Source organism: Electrophorus electricus, chromosome 3 (assembly GCF_041902795.1).
Source record: "Electrophorus electricus isolate QZ-2024a chromosome 3, ASM4190279v1, whole genome shotgun sequence".
Classification (NCBI taxonomy): domain Eukaryota; kingdom Metazoa; phylum Chordata; class Actinopteri; order Gymnotiformes; family Gymnotidae; genus Electrophorus; species Electrophorus electricus.
In genome coordinates this window covers 10086149-10103432 of record NC_137499.1, presented here as the reverse complement: position 1 = coordinate 10103432, position 17284 = coordinate 10086149, and the positions used below count along the sequence as shown (strand labels likewise).

Genomic DNA, 17284 nt, shown 5'->3' with positions numbered 1-17284 from the left:
ATTAAGACCAACTTCATACATAGATTTGGTCTTTTTGTCCACGAAACACCATCATATATAATTACCAGCCCTGGGTTTCTTATATTATGAGCTTGTTTACGCATGTTCCGTCCATTTGTATCGATTATCTGAATTACGTGTGGTTAGACTTTCTCCTCTTAAAAATACAGTTCTAATGACGTTGAACACCCAGTTAAAATGGATTCACTCAACAAAGGGACTAACAGAAGACGCTTTTGGCTCGCAAATGTAAAGGAGGAACTCCATCATCCTTTCGCTTAACAGCCGAGCGCGCTTACCGATCGCATCACAGAGAAAACAAAGTCCCAGTATTTCTTCCACTTCTATGAAAATAAATTCCCACAACCTTGTCCTGTTTGATGACTTCTGGTGTAACGAGGAGCCACTGCAACGAGAAAGGAGCATCAGGGTCAATATCGCTTTTCTGCTTGCTCTTCTCTGAATGACCTTTTGTTGGGTTTCTTGTATGTCGCAACCAGCAGCAGAGCAAATGATGCAATATTAAGACCAACTTCATACATAGATTTGGTCTTTTTGTCCACGAAACACCATCATATATAATTACCAGCCCTGGGTTTCTTATATTATGAGCTTGTTTACGCATGTTCCGTCCATTTGTATCGATTATCTGAATTACGTGTGGTTAGACTTTCTCCTCTTAAAAATACAGTTCTAATGACGTTGAACACCCAGTTAAAATGGATTCACTCAACAAAGGGACTAACAGAAGACGCTTTTGGCTCGCAAATGTAAAGGAGGAACTCCATTATCCTTTCGCTTAACAGCCGAGCGCGCTTACCGATCGTATCACAGAGAAAAGAGAGTCCCAGTATTTCTTCCACTTCTATGAAAATAAATTCCCACAACCTTGTCCTGTTTGATGACTTCTGGTGTAACGAGGAGCCACTGCAACGAGAAAGGAGCATCAGGGTCAATATCGCTTTTCTGCTTGCTCTTCTCTGAATGACCTTTTGTTGGGTTTCTTGTATGTCGCAACCAGCAGCAGAGCAAATGATGCAATATTAAGACCAACTTCATACATAGATTTGGTCTTTTTGTCCACGAAACACCATCATATATAATTACCAGCCCTGGGTTTCTTATATTATGAGCTTGTTTACGCATGTTCCGTCCATTTGTATCGATTATCTGAATTACGTGTGGTTAGACTTTCTCCTCTTAAAAATACAGTTCTAATGACGTTGAACACCCAGTTAAAATGGATTCACTCAACAAAGGGACTAACAGAAGACGCTTTTGGCTCGCAAATGTAAAGGAGGAACTCCATTATCCTTTCGCTTAACAGCCGAGCGCGCTTACCGATCGTATCACAGAGAAAAGAGAGTCCCAGTATTTCTTCCACTCCTATGAAAATAAATTCCCACAACCTTGTCCTGTTTGATGACTTCTGGTGTAACGAGGAGCCACTGCAACGAGAAAGGAGCATCAGGGTCAATATCGCTTTTCTGCTTGCTCTTCTCTGAATGACCTTTTGTTGGGTTTCTTGTATGTCGCAACCAGCAGCAGAGCAAATGATGCAATATTAAGACCAACTTCATACATAGATTTGGTCTTTTTGTCCACGAAACACCATCATATATAATTACCAGCCCTGGGTTTCTTATATTATGAGCTTGTTTACGCATGTTCCGTCCATTTGTATCGATTATCTGAATTACGTGTGGTTAGACTTTCTCCTCTTAAAAATACAGTTCTAATGACGTTGAACACCCAGTTAAAATGGATTCACTCAACAAAGGGACTAACAGAAGACGCTTTTGGCTCGCAAATGTAGAGGAACTCCATTATCCTTTCGCTTAACAGCCGAGCGCGCTTACCGATCGTATCACAGAGAAAAGAGAGTCCCAGTATTTCTTCCACTTCTCTGAAAATAAATTCACACAACTTTGTTTTCTCTGTGATGCGATTGCTGTTCCATTGCTTTTGAAGTAACGACGAGCCACTGCAAAGAGAAAGCAGCATCAGGGTCAATATCCCTTTTCTACTGCTTTACACTCCCAAGTGTAAATGAAAGGGGTTAAAATCTTAGAAGGAGGCACTCCATTATTAGGCACATGAATGGAACAGGTGTTAGCTGAGTTATTGGTACTTGAGACTCCCAAGCTGCAGATCACCAGAGCGCGAGCACCAGGTTAAGTATGCTTTTAATGTTAAATTTCTTGACTCTGTGCAACACACCGCAAGCATCGCTAACGTCCAGCTGAACATATCAGCGTTAATGGGCTGCGAGAGCAAACGCGTGAAAAAGCAGAGTACGGTTGCCTGGCTAGCTCAGTCGGTAGAGCATGAGACTCTTAATCTCAGGGTCGTGGGTTCAAGCCCCACGTTGGGCGTGATGTTATCTCTCTTTGTCTTTCAGAGTTGAGTAGAACTATTTCAAGCAATCTAAGACTTTGCTAGTGAAAAAACAAAACACAGCAACTACCCGGTCAGCGTCCCTGGGTGGGCTTGAACCACCATCCTTTCGGTTAACAGCCGAACGCGCTAACCTATTGCGCCACAGAGACATGTGTTACTGTTTATACAGTTCACGCCAGCAGCTGAGCAAATGATGCAATATTAAGACCAAATGTAAAGGAGGAACTCCATCATCCTTTCGCTTAAGAGCCGAGCGCGCTTACCGATCGTATCACAGAGAAAAGAGTCCCAGTATTTCTTCCACTTCTCTGAAAATAAATTCACACAACCTTGTCCTGTTTGATGACTTCTGGTGTAACGAGGAGCCACTGCAACGAGAAAGGAGCATCAGGGTCAATATCGCTTTTCTGCTTGCTCTTCTCTGAATGACCTTTTGTTGGGTTTCTTGTATGTCGCAACCAGCAGCAGAGCAAATGATGCAATATTAAGACCAACTTCATACATAGATTTGGTCTTTTTGTCCACGAAACACCATCATATATAATTACCAGCCCTGGGTTTCTTATATTATGAGCTTGTTTACGCATGTTCCGTCCATTTGTTTCGATTATCTGAATTACGTGTGGTTAGACTTTCTCCTCTTAAAAATACAGTTCTAATGACGTTGAACACCCAGTTAAAATGGATTCACTCAACAAAGGGACTAACAGAAGACGCTTTTGGCTCGCAAATGTAAAGGAGGAACTCCATTATCCTTTCGCTTAACAGCCGAGCGCGCTTACCGATCGTATCACAGAGAAAAGAGAGTCCCAGTATTTCTTCCACTTCTATGAAAATAAATTCCCACAACCTTGTCCTGTTTGATGACTTCTGGTGTAACGAGGAGCCACTGCAACGAGAAAGGAGCATCAGGGTCAATATCGCTTTTCTGCTTGCTCTTCTCTGAATGACCTTTTGTTGGGTTTCTTGTATGTCGCAACCAGCAGCAGAGCAAATGATGCAATATTAAGACCAACTTCATACATAGATTTGGTCTTTTTGTCCACGAAACACCATCATATATAATTACCAGCCCTGGGTTTCTTATATTATGAGCTTGTTTACGCATGTTCCGTCCATTTGTATCGATTATCTGAATTACGTGTGGTTAGACTTTCTCCTCTTAAAAATACAGTTCTAATGACGTTGAACACCCAGTTAAAATGGATTCACTCAACAAAGGGACTAACAGAAGACGCTTTTGGCTCGCAAATGTAAAGGAGGAACTCCATCATCCTTTCGCTTAACAGCCGAGCGCGCTTACCGATCGCATCACAGAGAAAACAAAGTCCCAGTATTTCTTCCACTTCTATGAAAATAAATTCCCACAACCTTGTCCTGTTTGATGACTTCTGGTGTAACGAGGAGCCACTGCAACGAGAAAGGAGCATCAGGGTCAATATCGCTTTTCTGCTTGCTCTTCTCTGAATGACCTTTTGTTGGGTTTCTTGTATGTCGCAACCAGCAGCAGAGCAAATGATGCAATATTAAGACCAACTTCATACATAGATTTGGTCTTTTTGTCCACGAAACACCATCATATATAATTACCAGCCCTGGGTTTCTTATATTATGAGCTTGTTTACGCATGTTCCGTCCATTTGTATCGATTATCTGAATTACGTGTGGTTAGACTTTCTCCTCTTAAAAATACAGTTCTAATGACGTTGAACACCCAGTTAAAATGGATTCACTCAACAAAGGGACTAACAGAAGACGCTTTTGGCTCGCAAATGTAAAGGAGGAACTCCATTATCCTTTCGCTTAACAGCCGAGCGCGCTTACCGATCGTATCACAGAGAAAAGAGAGTCCCAGTATTTCTTCCACTCCTATGAAAATAAATTCCCACAACCTTGTCCTGTTTGATGACTTCTGGTGTAACGAGGAGCCACTGCAACGAGAAAGGAGCATCAGGGTCAATATCGCTTTTCTGCTTGCTCTTCTCTGAATGACCTTTTGTTGGGTTTCTTGTATGTCGCAACCAGCAGCAGAGCAAATGATGCAATATTAAGACCAACTTCATACATAGATTTGGTCTTTTTGTCCACGAAACACCATCATATATAATTACCAGCCCTGGGTTTCTTATATTATGAGCTTGTTTACGCATGTTCCGTCCATTTGTATCGATTATCTGAATTACGTGTGGTTAGACTTTCTCCTCTTAAAAATACAGTTCTAATGACGTTGAACACCCAGTTAAAATGGATTCACTCAACAAAGGGACTAACAGAAGACGCTTTTGGCTCGCAAATGTAAAGGAGGAACTCCATTATCCTTTCGCTTAACAGCCGAGCGCGCTTACCGATCGTATCACAGAGAAAAGAGAGTCCCAGTATTTCTTCCACTCCTATGAAAATAAATTCCCACAACCTTGTCCTGTTTGATGACTTCTGGTGTAACGAGGAGCCACTGCAACGAGAAAGGAGCATCAGGGTCAATATCGCTTTTCTGCTTGCTCTTCTCTGAATGACCTTTTGTTGGGTTTCTTGTATGTCGCAACCAGCAGCAGAGCAAATGATGCAATATTAAGACCAACTTCATACATAGATTTGGTCTTTTTGTCCACGAAACACCATCATATATAATTACCAGTCCTGGGTTTCTTATATTATGAGCTTGTTTACGCATGTTCCGTCCATTTGTATCGATTATCTGAATTACGTGTGGTTAGACTTTCTCCTCTTAAAAATACAGTTCTAATGACGTTGAACACCCAGTTAAAATGGATTCACTCAACAAAGGGACTAACAGAAGACGCTTTTGGCTCGCAAATGTAGAGGAACTCCATTATCCTTTCGCTTAACAGCCGAGCGCGCTTACCGATCGTATCACAGAGAAAAGAGAGTCCCAGTATTTCTTCCACTTCTCTGAAAATAAATTCACACAACTTTGTTTTCTGTGTGATGCGATTGCTGTTCCATTGCTTTTGAAGTAACGACGAGCTACTGCAAAGAGAAAGCAGCATCAGGGTCAATATCCCTTTTCTACTGCTTTACACTCCCAAGTGTAAATGAAAGGGGTTAAAATCTTAGAAGGAGGCACTCCATTATTAGGCACATGAATGGAACAGGTGTTAGCTGAGTTATTGGTACTTGAGACTCCCAAGCTGCAGATCACCAGAGCGCGAGCACCAGGTTAAGTATGCTTTTAATGTTAAATTTCTTGACTCTGTGCAACACACCGCAAGCATCGCTAACGTCCAGCTGAACATATCAGCGTTAATGGGCTGCGAGAGCAAACGCGTGAAAAAGCAGAGTACGGTTGCCTGGCTAGCTCAGTCGGTAGAGCATGAGACTCTTAATCTCAGGGTCGTGGGTTCAAGCCCCACGTTGGGCGTGATGTTATCTCTCTTTGTCTTTCAGAGTTGAGTAGAACTATTTCAGGCAATCTAAGACTTTGCTAGTGAAAAAACAAAACACAGCAACTACCCGGTCAGCGTCCCTGGGTGGGCTTGAACCACCATCCTTTCGGTTAACAGCCGAACGCGCTAACCTATTGCGCCACAGAGACATGTGTTACTGTTTATACAGTTCACGCCAGCAGCTGAGCAAATGATGCAATATTAAGACCAAATGTAAAGGAGGAACTCCATCATCCTTTCGCTTAAGAGCCGAGCGCGCTTACCGATCGTATCACAGAGAAAAGAGTCCCAGTATTTCTTCCACTTCTCTGAAAATAAATTCACACAACCTTGTCCTGTTTGATGACTTCTGGTGTAACGAGGAGCCACTGCAACGAGAAAGGAGCATCAGGGTCAATATCGCTTTTCTGCTTGCTCTTCTCTGAATGACCTTTTGTTGGGTTTCTTGTATGTCGCAACCAGCAGCAGAGCAAATGATGCAATATTAAGACCAACTTCATACATAGATTTGGTCTTTTTGTCCACGAAACACCATCATATATAATTACCAGCCCTGGGTTTCTTATATTATGAGCTTGTTTACGCATGTTCCGTCCATTTGTATCGATTATCTGAATTACGTGTGGTTAGACTTTCTCCTCTTAAAAATACAGTTCTAATGACGTTGAACACCCAGTTAAAATGGATTCACTCAACAAAGGGACTAACAGAAGACGCTTTTGGCTCGCAAATGTAAAGGAGGAACTCCATTATCCTTTCGCTTAACAGCCGAGCGCGCTTACCGATCGTATCACAGAGAAAAGAGAGTCCCAGTATTTCTTCCACTTCTATGAAAATAAATTCCCACAACCTTGTCCTGTTTGATGACTTCTGGTGTAACGAGGAGCCACTGCAACGAGAAAGGAGCATCAGGGTCAATATCGCTTTTCTGCTTGCTCTTCTCTGAATGACCTTTTGTTGGGTTTCTTGTATGTCGCAACCAGCAGCAGAGCAAATGATGCAATATTAAGACCAACTTCATACATAGATTTGGTCTTTTTGTCCACGAAACACCATCATATATAATTACCAGCCCTGGGTTTCTTATATTATGAGCTTGTTTACGCATGTTCCGTCCATTTGTATCGATTATCTGAATTACGTGTGGTTAGACTTTCTCCTCTTAAAAATACAGTTCTAATGACGTTGAACACCCAGTTAAAATGGATTCACTCAACAAAGGGACTAACAGAAGACGCTTTTGGCTCGCAAATGTAAAGGAGGAACTCCATTATCCTTTCGCTTAACAGCCGAGCGCGCTTACCGATCGTATCACAGAGAAAAGAGAGTCCCAGTATTTCTTCCACTTCTATGAAAATAAATTCCCACAACCTTGTCCTGTTTGATGACTTCTGGTGTAACGAGGAGCCACTGCAACGAGAAAGGAGCATCAGGGTCAATATCGCTTTTCTGCTTGCTCTTCTCTGAATGACCTTTTGTTGGGTTTCTTGTATGTCGCAACCAGCAGCAGAGCAAATGATGCAATATTAAGACCAACTTCATACATAGATTTGGTCTTTTTGTCCACGAAACACCATCATATATAATTACCAGCCCTGGGTTTCTTATATTATGAGCTTGTTTACGCATGTTCCGTCCATTTGTATCGATTATCTGAATTACGTGTGGTTAGACTTTCTCCTCTTAAAAATACAGTTCTAATGACGTTGAACACCCAGTTAAAATGGATTCACTCAACAAAGGGACTAACAGAAGACGCTTTTGGCTCGCAAATGTAAAGGAGGAACTCCATTATCCTTTCGCTTAACAGCCGAGCGCGCTTACCGATCGTATCACAGAGAAAAGAGAGTCCCAGTATTTCTTCCACTCCTATGAAAATAAATTCCCACAACCTTGTCCTGTTTGATGACTTCTGGTGTAACGAGGAGCCACTGCAACGAGAAAGGAGCATCAGGGTCAATATCGCTTTTCTGCTTGCTCTTCTCTGAATGACCTTTTGTTGGGTTTCTTGTATGTCGCAACCAGCAGCAGAGCAAATGATGCAATATTAAGACCAACTTCATACATAGATTTGGTCTTTTTGTCCACGAAACACCATCATATATAATTACCAGCCCTGGGTTTCTTATATTATGAGCTTGTTTACGCATGTTCCGTCCATTTGTATCGATTATCTGAATTACGTGTGGTTAGACTTTCTCCTCTTAAAAATACAGTTCTAATGACGTTGAACACCCAGTTAAAATGGATTCACTCAACAAAGGGACTAACAGAAGACGCTTTTGGCTCGCAAATGTAGAGGAACTCCATTATCCTTTCGCTTAACAGCCGAGCGCGCTTACCGATCGTATCACAGAGAAAAGAGAGTCCCAGTATTTCTTCCACTTCTCTGAAAATAAATTCACACAACTTTGTTTTCTCTGTGATGCGATTGCTGTTCCATTGCTTTTGAAGTAACGACGAGCCACTGCAAAGAGAAAGCAGCATCAGGGTCAATATCCCTTTTCTACTGCTTTACACTCCCAAGTGTAAATGAAAGGGGTTAAAATCTTAGAAGGAGGCACTCCATTATTAGGCACATGAATGGAACAGGTGTTAGCTGAGTTATTGGTACTTGAGACTCCCAAGCTGCAGATCACCAGAGCGCGAGCACCAGGTTAAGTATGCTTTTAATGTTAAATTTCTTGACTCTGTGCAACACACCGCAAGCATCGCTAACGTCCAGCTGAACATATCAGCGTTAATGGGCTGCGAGAGCAAACGCGTGAAAAAGCAGAGTACGGTTGCCTGGCTAGCTCAGTCGGTAGAGCATGAGACTCTTAATCTCAGGGTCGTGGGTTCAAGCCCCACGTTGGGCGTGATGTTATCTCTCTTTGTCTTTCAGAGTTGAGTAGAACTATTTCAAGCAATCTAAGACTTTGCTAGTGAAAAAACAAAACACAGCAACTACCCGGTCAGCGTCCCTGGGTGGGCTTGAACCACCATCCTTTCGGTTAACAGCCGAACGCGCTAACCTATTGCGCCACAGAGACATGTGTTACTGTTTATACAGTTCACGCCAGCAGCTGAGCAAATGATGCAATATTAAGACCAAATGTAAAGGAGGAACTCCATCATCCTTTCGCTTAAGAGCCGAGCGCGCTTACCGATCGCATCACAGAGAAAACAAAGTCCCAGTATTTCTTCCACTTCTATGAAAATAAATTCCCACAACCTTGTCCTGTTTGATGACTTCTGGTGTAACGAGGAGCCACTGCAACGAGAAAGGAGCATCAGGGTCAATATCGCTTTTCTGCTAGCTCTTCTCTGAATGACCTTTTGTTGGGTTTCTTGTATGTCGCAACCAGCAGCAGAGCAAATGATGCAATATTAAGACCAACTTCATACATAGATTTGGTCTTTTTGTCCACGAAACACCATCATATATAATTACCAGCCCTGGGTTTCTTATATTATGAGCTTGTTTACGCATGTTCCGTCCATTTGTATCGATTATCTGAATTACGTGTGGTTAGACTTTCTCCTCTTAAAAATACAGTTCTAATGACGTTGAACACCCAGTTAAAATGGATTCACTCAACAAAGGGACTAACAGAAGACGCTTTTGGCTCGCAAATGTAAAGGAGGAACTCCATTATCCTTTCGCTTAACAGCCGAGCGCGCTTACCGATCGTATCACAGAGAAAAGAGAGTCCCAGTATTTCTTCCACTCCTATGAAAATAAATTCCCACAACCTTGTCCTGTTTGATGACTTCTGGTGTAACGAGGAGCCACTGCAACGAGAAAGGAGCATCAGGGTCAATATCGCTTTTCTGCTTGCTCTTCTCTGAATGACCTTTTGTTGGGTTTCTTGTATGTCGCAACCAGCAGCAGAGCAAATGATGCAATATTAAGACCAACTTCATACATAGATTTGGTCTTTTTGTCCACGAAACACCATCATATATAATTACCAGCCCTGGGTTTCTTATATTATGAGCTTGTTTACGCATGTTCCGTCCATTTGTATCGACTATCTGAATTACGTGTGGTTAGACTTTCTCCTCTTAAAAATACAGTTCTAATGACGTTGAACACCCAGTTAAAATGGATTCACTCAACAAAGGGACTAACAGAAGACGCTTTTGGCTCGCAAATGTAAAGGAGGAACTCCATTATCCTTTCGCTTAACAGCCGAGCGCGCTTACCGATCGTATCACAGAGAAAAGAGTCCCAGTATTTCTTCCACTTCTCTGAAAATAAATTCACACAACCTTGTCCTGTTTGATGACTTCTGGTGTAACGAGGAGCCACTGCAACGAGAAAGGAGCATCAGGGTCAATATCGCTTTTCTGCTTGCTCTTCTCTGAATGACCTTTTGTTGGGTTTCTTGTATGTCGCAACCAGCAGCAGAGCAAATGATGCAATATTAAGACCAACTTCATACATAGATTTGGTCTTTTTGTCCACGAAACACCATCATATATAATTACCAGCCCTGGGTTTCTTATATTATGAGCTTGTTTACGCATGTTCCGTCCATTTGTATCGATTATCTGAATTACGTGTGGTTAGACTTTCTCCTCTTAAAAATACAGTTCTAATGACGTTGAACACCCAGTTAAAATGGATTCACTCAACAAAGGGACTAACAGAAGACGCTTTTGGCTCGCAAATGTAAAGGAGGAACTCCATTATCCTTTCGCTTAACAGCCGAGCGCGCTTACCGATCGTATCACAGAGAAAAGAGAGTCCCAGTATTTCTTCCACTTCTATGAAAATAAATTCCCACAACCTTGTCCTGTTTGATGACTTCTGGTGTAACGAGGAGCCACTGCAACGAGAAAGGAGCATCAGGGTCAATATCGCTTTTCTGCTTGCTCTTCTCTGAATGACCTTTTGTTGGGTTTCTTGTATGTCGCAACCAGCAGCAGAGCAAATGATGCAATATTAAGACCAACTTCATACATAGATTTGGTCTTTTTGTCCACGAAACACCATCATATATAATTACCAGCCCTGGGTTTCTTATATTATGAGCTTGTTTACGCATGTTCCGTCCATTTGTATCGATTATCTGAATTACGTGTGGTTAGACTTTCTCCTCTTAAAAATACAGTTCTAATGACGTTGAACACCCAGTTAAAATGGATTCACTCAACAAAGGGACTAACAGAAGACGCTTTTGGCTCGCAAATGTAAAGGAGGAACTCCATCATCCTTTCGCTTAACAGCCGAGCGCGCTTACCGATCGCATCACAGAGAAAACAAAGTCCCAGTATTTCTTCCACTTCTATGAAAATAAATTCCCACAACCTTGTCCTGTTTGATGACTTCTGGTGTAACGAGGAGCCACTGCAACGAGAAAGGAGCATCAGGGTCAATATCGCTTTTCTGCTTGCTCTTCTCTGAATGACCTTTTGTTGGGTTTCTTGTATGTTGCAACCAGCAGCAGAGCAAATGATGCAATATTAAGACCAACTTCATACATAGATTTGGTCTTTTTGTCCACGAAACACCATCATATATAATTACCAGCCCTGGGTTTCTTATATTATGAGCTTGTTTACGCATGTTCCGTCCATTTGTATCGATTATCTGAATTACGTGTGGTTAGACTTTCTCCTCTTAAAAATACAGTTCTAATGACGTTGAACACCCAGTTAAAATGGATTCACTCAACAAAGGGACTAACAGAAGACGCTTTTGGCTCGCAAATGTAAAGGAGGAACTCCATTATCCTTTCGCTTAACAGCCGAGCGCGCTTACCGATCGTATCACAGAGAAAAGAGAGTCCCAGTATTTCTTCCACTTCTATGAAAATAAATTCCCACAACCTTGTCCTGTTTGATGACTTCTGGTGTAACGAGGAGCCACTGCAACGAGAAAGGAGCATCAGGGTCAATATCGCTTTTCTGCTTGCTCTTCTCTGAATGACCTTTTGTTGGGTTTCTTGTATGTCGCAACCAGCAGCAGAGCAAATGATGCAATATTAAGACCAACTTCATACATAGATTTGGTCTTTTTGTCCACGAAACACCATCATATATAATTACCAGCCCTGGGTTTCTTATATTATGAGCTTGTTTACGCATGTTCCGTCCATTTGTATCGATTATCTGAATTACGTGTGGTTAGACTTTCTCCTCTTAAAAATACAGTTCTAATGACGTTGAACACCCAGTTAAAATGGATTCACTCAACAAAGGGACTAACAGAAGACGCTTTTGGCTCGCAAATGTAAAGGAGGAACTCCATTATCCTTTCGCTTAACAGCCGAGCGCGCTTACCGATCGTATCACAGAGAAAAGAGAGTCCCAGTATTTCTTCCACTCCTATGAAAATAAATTCCCACAACCTTGTCCTGTTTGATGACTTCTGGTGTAACGAGGAGCCACTGCAACGAGAAAGGAGCATCAGGGTCAATATCGCTTTTCTGCTTGCTCTTCTCTGAATGACCTTTTGTTGGGTTTCTTGTATGTCGCAACCAGCAGCAGAGCAAATGATGCAATATTAAGACCAACTTCATACATAGATTTGGTCTTTTTGTCCACGAAACACCATCATATATAATTACCAGCCCTGGGTTTCTTATATTATGAGCTTGTTTACGCATGTTCCGTCCATTTGTATCGATTATCTGAATTACGTGTGGTTAGACTTTCTCCTCTTAAAAATACAGTTCTAATGACGTTGAACACCCAGTTAAAATGGATTCACTCAACAAAGGGACTAACAGAAGACGCTTTTGGCTCGCAAATGTAGAGGAACTCCATTATCCTTTCGCTTAACAGCCGAGCGCGCTTACCGATCGTATCACAGAGAAAAGAGAGTCCCAGTATTTCTTCCACTTCTCTGAAAATAAATTCACACAACTTTGTTTTCTCTGTGATGCGATTGCTGTTCCATTGCTTTTGAAGTAACGACGAGCCACTGCAAAGAGAAAGCAGTATCAGGGTCAATATCCCTTTTCTACTGCTTTACACTCCCAAGTGTAAATGAAAGGGGTTAAAATCTTAGAAGGAGGCACTCCATTATTAGGCACATGAATGGAACAGGTGTTAGCTGAGTTATTGGTACTTGAGACTCCCATGCTGCAGATCACCAGAGCGCGAGCACCAGGTTAAGTATGCTTTTAATGTTAAATTTCTTGACTCTGTGCAACACACCGCAAGCATCGCTAACGTCCAGCTGAACATATCAGCGTTAATGGGCTGCGAGAGCAAACGCGTGAAAAAGCAGAGTACGGTTGCCTGGCTAGCTCAGTCGGTAGAGCATGAGACTCTTAATCTCAGGGTCGTGGGTTCAAGCCCCACGTTGGGCGTGATGTTATCTCTCTTTGTCTTTCAGAGTTGAGTAGAACTATTTCAAGCAATCTAAGACTTTGCTAGTGAAAAAACAAAACACAGCAACTACCCGGTCAGCGTCCCTGGGTGGGCTTGAACCACCATCCTTTCGGTTAACAGCCGAACGCGCTAACCTATTGCGCCACAGAGACATGTGTTACTGTTTATACAGTTCACGCCAGCAGCTGAGCAAATGATGCAATATTAAGACCAAATGTAAAGGAGGAACTCCATCATCCTTTCGCTTAAGAGCCGAGCGCGCTTACCGATCGTATCACAGAGAAAAGAGTCCCAGTATTTCTTCCACTTCTCTGAAAATAAATTCACACAACCTTGTCCTGTTTGATGACTTCTGGTGTAACGAGGAGCCACTGCAACGAGAAAGGAGCATCAGGGTCAATATCGCTTTTCTGCTTGCTCTTCTCTGAATGACCTTTTGTTGGGTTTCTTGTATGTCGCAACCAGCAGCAGAGCAAATGATGCAATATTAAGACCAACTTCATACATAGATTTGGTCTTTTTGTCCACGAAACACCATCATATATAATTACCAGCCCTGGGTTTCTTATATTATGAGCTTGTTTACGCATGTTCCGTCCATTTGTTTCGATTATCTGAATTACGTGTGGTTAGACTTTCTCCTCTTAAAAATACAGTTCTAATGACGTTGAACACCCAGTTAAAATGGATTCACTCAACAAAGGGACTAACAGAAGACGCTTTTGGCTCGCAAATGTAAAGGAGGAACTCCATTATCCTTTCGCTTAACAGCCGAGCGCGCTTACCGATCGTATCACAGAGAAAAGAGAGTCCCAGTATTTCTTCCACTTCTATGAAAATAAATTCCCACAACCTTGTCCTGTTTGATGACTTCTGGTGTAACGAGGAGCCACTGCAACGAGAAAGGAGCATCAGGGTCAATATCGCTTTTCTGCTTGCTCTTCTCTGAATGACCTTTTGTTGGGTTTCTTGTATGTCGCAACCAGCAGCAGAGCAAATGATGCAATATTAAGACCAACTTCATACATAGATTTGGTCTTTTTGTCCACGAAACACCATCATATATAATTACCAGCCCTGGGTTTCTTATATTATGAGCTTGTTTACGCATGTTCCGTCCATTTGTATCGATTATCTGAATTACGTGTGGTTAGACTTTCTCCTCTTAAAAATACAGTTCTAATGACGTTGAACACCCAGTTAAAATGGATTCACTCAACAAAGGGACTAACAGAAGACGCTTTTGGCTCGCAAATGTAAAGGAGGAACTCCATCATCCTTTCGCTTAACAGCCGAGCGCGCTTACCGATCGCATCACAGAGAAAACAAAGTCCCAGTATTTCTTCCACTTCTATGAAAATAAATTCCCACAACCTTGTCCTGTTTGATGACTTCTGGTGTAACGAGGAGCCACTGCAACGAGAAAGGAGCATCAGGGTCAATATCGCTTTTCTGCTTGCTCTTCTCTGAATGACCTTTTGTTGGGTTTCTTGTATGTCGCAACCAGCAGCAGAGCAAATGATGCAATATTAAGACCAACTTCATACATAGATTTGGTCTTTTTGTCCACGAAACACCATCATATATAATTACCAGCCCTGGGTTTCTTATATTATGAGCTTGTTTACGCATGTTCCGTCCATTTGTATCGATTATCTGAATTACGTGTGGTTAGACTTTCTCCTCTTAAAAATACAGTTCTAATGACGTTGAACACCCAGTTAAAATGGATTCACTCAACAAAGGGACTAACAGAAGACGCTTTTGGCTCGCAAATGTAAAGGAGGAACTCCATTATCCTTTCGCTTAACAGCCGAGCGCGCTTACCGATCGTATCACAGAGAAAAGAGAGTCCCAGTATTTCTTCCACTCCTATGAAAATAAATTCCCACAACCTTGTCCTGTTTGATGACTTCTGGTGTAACGAGGAGCCACTGCAACGAGAAAGGAGCATCAGGGTCAATATCGCTTTTCTGCTTGCTCTTCTCTGAATGACCTTTTGTTGGGTTTCTTGTATGTCGCAACCAGCAGCAGAGCAAATGATGCAATATTAAGACCAACTTCATACATAGATTTGGTCTTTTTGTCCACGAAACACCATCATATATAATTACCAGCCCTGGGTTTCTTATATTATGAGCTTGTTTACGCATGTTCCGTCCATTTGTATCGATTATCTGAATTACGTGTGGTTAGACTTTCTCCTCTTAAAAATACAGTTCTAATGACGTTGAACACCCAGTTAAAATGGATTCACTCAACAAAGGGACTAACAGAAGACGCTTTTGGCTCGCAAATGTAAAGGAGGAACTCCATTATCCTTTCGCTTAACAGCCGAGCGCGCTTACCGATCGTATCACAGAGAAAAGAGAGTCCCAGTATTTCTTCCACTCCTATGAAAATAAATTCCCACAACCTTGTCCTGTTTGATGACTTCTGGTGTAACGAGGAGCCACTGCAACGAGAAAGGAGCATCAGGGTCAATATCGCTTTTCTGCTTGCTCTTCTCTGAATGACCTTTTGTTGGGTTTCTTGTATGTCGCAACCAGCAGCAGAGCAAATGATGCAATATTAAGACCAACTTCATACATAGATTTGGTCTTTTTGTCCACGAAACACCATCATATATAATTACCAGTCCTGGGTTTCTTATATTATGAGCTTGTTTACGCATGTTCCGTCCATTTGTATCGATTATCTGAATTACGTGTGGTTAGACTTTCTCCTCTTAAAAATACAGTTCTAATGACGTTGAACACCCAGTTAAAATGGATTCACTCAACAAAGGGACTAACAGAAGACGCTTTTGGCTCGCAAATGTAGAGGAACTCCATTATCCTTTCGCTTAACAGCCGAGCGCGCTTACCGATCGTATCACAGAGAAAAGAGAGTCCCAGTATTTCTTCCACTTCTCTGAAAATAAATTCACACAACTTTGTTTTCTCTGTGATGCGATTGCTGTTCCATTGCTTTTGAAGTAACGACGAGCTACTGCAAAGAGAAAGCAGCATCAGGGTCAATATCCCTTTTCTACTGCTTTACACTCCCAAGTGTAAATGAAAGGGGTTAAAATCTTAGAAGGAGGCACTCCATTATTAGGCACATGAATGGAACAGGTGTTAGCTGAGTTATTGGTACTTGAGACTCCCAAGCTGCAGATCACCAGAGCGCGAGCACCAGGTTAAGTATGCTTTTAATGTTAAATTTCTTGACTCTGTGCAACACACCGCAAGCATCGCTAACGTCCAGCTGAACATATCAGCGTTAATGGGCTGCGAGAGCAAACGCGTGAAAAAGCAGAGTACGGTTGCCTGGCTAGCTCAGTCGGTAGAGCATGAGACTCTTAATCTCAGGGTCGTGGGTTCAAGCCCCACGTTGGGCGTGATGTTATCTCTCTTTGTCTTTCAGAGTTGAGTAGAACTATTTCAAGCAATCTAAGACTTTGCTAGTGAAAAAACAAAACACAGCAACTACCCGGTCAGCGTCCCTGGGTGGGCTTGAACCACCATCCTTTCGGTTAACAGCCGAACGCGCTAACCTATTGCGCCACAGAGACATGTGTTACTGTTTATACAGTTCACGCCAGCAGCTGAGCAAATGATGCAATATTAAGACCAAATGTAAAGGAGGAACTCCATCATCCTTTCGCTTAAGAGCCGAGCGCGCTTACCGATCGTATCACAGAGAAAAGAGTCCCAGTATTTCTTCCACTTCTCTGAAAATAAATTCACACAACCTTGTCCTGTTTGATGACTTCTGGTGTAACGAGGAGCCACTGCAACGAGAAAGGAGCATCAGGGTCAATATCGCTTTTCTGCTTGCTCTTCTCTGAATGACCTTTTGTTGGGTTTCTTGTATGTCGCAACCAGCAGCAGAGCAAATGATGCAATATTAAGACCAACTTCATACATAGATTTGGTCTTTTTGTCCACGAAACACCATCATATATAATTACCAGCCCTGGGTTTCTTATATTATGAGCTTGTTTACGCATGTTCCGTCCATTTGTATCGATTATCTGAATTACGTGTGGTTAGACTTTCTCCTCTTAAAAATACAGTTCTAATGACGTTGAACACCCAGTTAAAATGGATTCACTCAACAAAGGGACTAACAGAAGACGCTTTTGGCTCGCAAATGTAAAGGAGGAACTC

General features: G+C 42.1%; 10 non-coding genes across 10 annotated transcripts; 5 read left to right on the top strand and 5 right to left on the bottom strand.

Annotated features, from left to right (window-relative positions):
• The first annotated feature begins 2302 nt into the window (after nt 1-2302).
• trnak-cuu (transfer RNA lysine (anticodon CUU)) lies at nt 2303-2375 on the top strand. The gene has a single exon. It is a non-coding gene; the product is annotated as a tRNA-Lys (tRNA).
• A 100-nt stretch (nt 2376-2475) lies between these two features.
• trnan-guu (transfer RNA asparagine (anticodon GUU)) lies at nt 2476-2549 on the bottom strand. Its single transcript has one exon. It is a non-coding gene; the product is annotated as a tRNA-Asn (tRNA).
• Nucleotides 2550-5706: 3157 nt separating this feature from the next.
• trnak-cuu (transfer RNA lysine (anticodon CUU)) lies at nt 5707-5779 on the top strand. The gene has a single exon. It is a non-coding gene; the product is annotated as a tRNA-Lys (tRNA).
• A 100-nt stretch (nt 5780-5879) lies between these two features.
• On the bottom strand, nt 5880-5953 carry trnan-guu (transfer RNA asparagine (anticodon GUU)). Its single transcript has one exon. It is a non-coding gene; the product is annotated as a tRNA-Asn (tRNA).
• Nucleotides 5954-8589: 2636 nt separating this feature from the next.
• On the top strand, nt 8590-8662 carry trnak-cuu (transfer RNA lysine (anticodon CUU)). The gene has a single exon. It is a non-coding gene; the product is annotated as a tRNA-Lys (tRNA).
• Nucleotides 8663-8762: 100 nt separating this feature from the next.
• Nucleotides 8763-8836, bottom strand: trnan-guu (transfer RNA asparagine (anticodon GUU)). Its single transcript has one exon. It is a non-coding gene; the product is annotated as a tRNA-Asn (tRNA).
• A 4199-nt stretch (nt 8837-13035) lies between these two features.
• Nucleotides 13036-13108, top strand: trnak-cuu (transfer RNA lysine (anticodon CUU)). The gene has a single exon. It is a non-coding gene; the product is annotated as a tRNA-Lys (tRNA).
• A 100-nt stretch (nt 13109-13208) lies between these two features.
• trnan-guu (transfer RNA asparagine (anticodon GUU)) lies at nt 13209-13282 on the bottom strand. The gene has a single exon. It is a non-coding gene; the product is annotated as a tRNA-Asn (tRNA).
• Nucleotides 13283-16439: 3157 nt separating this feature from the next.
• Nucleotides 16440-16512, top strand: trnak-cuu (transfer RNA lysine (anticodon CUU)). The gene has a single exon. It is a non-coding gene; the product is annotated as a tRNA-Lys (tRNA).
• Nucleotides 16513-16612: 100 nt separating this feature from the next.
• On the bottom strand, nt 16613-16686 carry trnan-guu (transfer RNA asparagine (anticodon GUU)). Its single transcript has one exon. It is a non-coding gene; the product is annotated as a tRNA-Asn (tRNA).
• Nucleotides 16687-17284: the final 598 nt, after the last annotated feature.